Source organism: Rhinolophus ferrumequinum, chromosome 23 (genome assembly GCF_004115265.2).
Source record: "Rhinolophus ferrumequinum isolate MPI-CBG mRhiFer1 chromosome 23, mRhiFer1_v1.p, whole genome shotgun sequence".
Lineage (NCBI taxonomy): Eukaryota > Metazoa > Chordata > Mammalia > Chiroptera > Rhinolophidae > Rhinolophus > Rhinolophus ferrumequinum.
This window is the reverse complement of record NC_046306.1, coordinates 26,031,096-26,035,054: the sequence shown is the minus strand read 5'-3', so window position 1 is coordinate 26,035,054 and position 3,959 is coordinate 26,031,096.

Here is a 3,959-nt window from a genome sequence, read left to right as displayed (position 1 = left end):
GCTTCAGCCCATGAGGTTGTTCTTGCTCCCAAATGCCCTGGAGTCAGTTGTGGCTCCTCTCAGCCTCTCCCAGCCATGGTGGGAAACGGAGCCAACCCAACCCTTCCTATGTCTCCCTCTGCAACCTGAGGCTCCCCACCGACAACCGCTAGGGTAAGGATAGTGAGGATGCACACAGAGCAAGTGTAAAAAATGCTAGTGTGAAGCTTGACTATGAAAGGGAGGCAAGGGGAGGTAGTAGCAAGAGGGTGGGTGATGGGAATGACGTGAGCATATTGCAGTGTGGATGAGAAGGATGTCATAGAGAGAAGGAAAAGAGGAAAGGGTGAGGCAAGCCCCTGAGTTTGGGACATGGGATGTACAAGTGGAGAGTCACTCACTTCCTTTGTGTATGTAGAGGGGGTCTAAAAGGACTGGTGTAAAGGCTGGCTATCTGTAGACTTGTTGAGAAAGGTGCCTCAGTTGGCTCCTATTTTGTCTATGACACAGGAGATCATGTTGCCTGTTGACACTGAGGAGGTAAGAGGGGCTGGAAGTTGAAGGGGAGAGTGCTGATGATGGAAACCTAGGGGGATTGCCCGCCAGCACTGAGGGTGGGTCCAGAAGTGGGCACCACTCAGCTTGGCTTCTTCCTTCACTTGTTCATTCATTCTGTAAATATTTGATAACCAGCTATTACAACAGGTACTATTTTGGACACTATAACTTACATTCGGGGGGATTCAGACAAATAAATAAACATATAAATAAACAAACAAAAAATGAGAAAAGAGAAGGGTTATAAAGAAACAGGCAAGGGGATGGAACAGAGTGCTGGCAGTGCTATGAAAATGGGGTGTTTAGAGAAGTCCTCCTGGAGCAGTGACACTGAGTAGAGATCCAAACACAGTGAGGGAATGAGACTTGCAAATATCTGGGGACAAGCATTCCAGATAAAGGGGAAAGCCAGAGCCAAGGGAAGGGAGCAGGAAGTGGCCGTCAGGGGACAGATCACACATGGCGTTGGAAATCACCTGTTATGCTCAGTGTGGTGGGGATCGTTGGAAACCAGGAAAGTACATGACTGTATTCATATTTTAAAAGGATTACACTGGCTGCTGTGTGGAGAACAGGCTAAGGGACGAGCGTGGACCATGCAGGGGGCTAATGCAGCCACCAATGACAGAGATAAGAGGAACAGGGGAGAAAGTAGCAGGCAATCAGATTCAGGATGTGTCGTGTAGGGAGAGCCAACAAGATTTGCTGATGGCAAATTTGATGATAAGATGTGGAGTAGGAAAGAAAAACAGGAGCCCAGGACTCAGGTGTTTGCCTGGGACCGCTTACTCAAACCGAGTAGATTTGGGAAGGAGTAGATCAAAGAGTTCTGCTTTCCATGTTAAGTCCATGGAAAGATCCTGTAGGCCTGTGTTGCGTTGTTTGCTCTGTTTTGTTTTGTTTGGGCCAGGAGGTGTGACTCTGCGTTTTTCTCCAGCGTACCTACTGGTGACTCAGACACAACTGTGGAGAAAGCAGACAATGGATCCGTGACTGGGCTTTAACAGAACAAATGGCAAGAGAGTTAAGGATATTGGAAAGAGACCAAGTGAAATGATAGATAATTGAAAACTCGACACCTGGAACCAAGTTTAATTAGTCAGGGCTAAACTACCTACTTAGCCCAAGCTAATTAAACCAAAGGGAAACCAATGTATCATGTAGCTGGAAAGGACACTGAGGTAGCTCAGAAATGGGCTACAAGACATCTGGTCTTGATCATGGCCTTGAATTGGGCATGGATAGATGACTGTGACCCCAGAAGCCCCACATATAAGAGGGGCAGGTGACAGATCCAAGACAAAAAGGAGAAATGGGCTCTACAGTGAAATGGAGGAGGAACACCCAAACCAACTGGTCAAAATCACTCAAATACTGAGCTCACTAAAGTAAAATATGCCTGACACGATCCCCTAGCAGAGATCCCGGTTTTGAACACTCCTGCAAAATCATGTGTTCAACAACCACCACTAGAATCGTGGGAGGTGAGAACAGCTGTCACGCGGGGCGGCCTGCGGGGTCTCTGGTCCTGCTCCCCACACAAGAACGTAGGACATGGTGAGGCCAAAAAGGAACACCCACGGAGCCATAGATAGGGGAGTCACACCACTATACTCTCACTGGCGGCTGGGTTGGAGACACAGGAACCAGGAGCCACACAATTCTCAACCCTCACTGCGCCACTTGCAGGCTCAGCCACCATCTTCTTGCTAGCTCCCCCATTTGCTGCTAGCCTAGCCACGGCAGTTATATTAGTGCCCGATGGCTCACTGGTTACAGCTGACGGCCAACTAGCCACAGCTGATGGCCATTTGATCACAGTCGATGGCCATTTACTACCTGAGCCAGCACCTTTCTGTGTGAGGCCGAGAGCCTGGAAACTGCTTTTTGGGGCTCTGTCCCCACAACAGCTTTTATAACCATCATCTCCCGTTACATAGTATGAAGCAGAGCTGTGACCTACCCCTTCATTTCTTATATGAAATAAGTAACATGAACTTAGATGTCCTAGATGTCACCTTGGTAGGACCACAACTCTTCCTGTTTGTTGAGATTTGATTATCCTACACAAATCACAAGTAGCCTCCACAAACAGCCCAGCCAGTCATTATGAGAAAGCATAGCCTCATGTAACACTACCATTATGTTTGGCAGACCATTCATTAGGCAGGCAGTTCTCTAGAACTGAAGCAGCTGCTCACCACACTCTGCACCTTGGGGTTACCCTTGGGCTCATCCCAACAGGCCCAAGTGAATGCAGGGTGACTCAAACCAGAGACGCTTCACTCCGGCATTTGTCTGTGGGCAGGGCAGACAGTCCAAGCCGCTCCCATGAAGTGGGAGCAACATGCTGCCCACCAGTCCGGTAGCAGCAAAGCTAGAAAGAGACAGTACCTGCTGAGTACCTCAGGGCTCCAAGGGAACATTTCTGCAGCTTCCACAAAACCAAAACTGAACACCTGGCCTGTGACTTCACTAATGCCAACAGCACAAGAAATGATGCAAACAATTCTACATAGAATTCTGTGCCAGGAAAGAACTTTCCTCTCAAGTGACCTTCGACAGGCGATAGGAATTGGATAGCAGGTATTGGTTTGGGTGTTGGCCCAAGCATGTCACATTTTCCACCCCCTGTTCAAGTCCTTCGGGTTTCAATCAATGCCGAGGCTGCTTCAGAAATAGTCCCAGCAAGGATCTCATGCTGGGTTCATGGTACGTATAGTCTCTCCTCACTTCTGAGTGACTCTTGCTTTTCTTTTTGTATCTGCCTCGAATCTGCTTTTGGAACTGCAAATTGTGAAGTGCCACCCACATTATGCAATTATTTAATATGGAGGCAGTGCCTGGGACGGCTGACTGCTTGGGCAACCTCTCCAGGGCCACGCCTCCCTCACCTGCCCTCACCTGTCTCCAAGGCTCCCCCCACCTCCCTCCCAGAGTTGCTCTCTTCCCTCTGAGATGGCATCTTCTCCAAGCTGTGGGGCTTTGCACGGCCCCACACCAGTCCTTCTGAGAACCTTGATTTCCTCTGCTGTGAAACAATCCCCACCTCACTCACATGGCTGCAGATAGCTGCCCAGATGAGGGGACACAGGCAAGGGTTCTGATAAATGGTGACCTCCTATGTACATGCAAGGCCAATTCTCATCACTGGGCAGCCAGTGGGGCATAAGTAGGTCCTTCCTCCCTTTATCTGCTCTCATGATGGGTCATCTCTGTTGCACGGAAAAAATTGCCTGGGCCAACACAGCTGTATGTTTTGGGATGGGCAGGTTAGGGAAGGGCCGTTGTCAGACTCTTTTTTAAACTTTTTAAATTGAGTTATATCATTGTAGTGCAGGGGATCCTGCCGACTTCGCCAAGTGTCATGCGGGGTGTCAGGCGGGGTCTCATGAGGGGTCTCTGGTCCCGCTCCCCACACA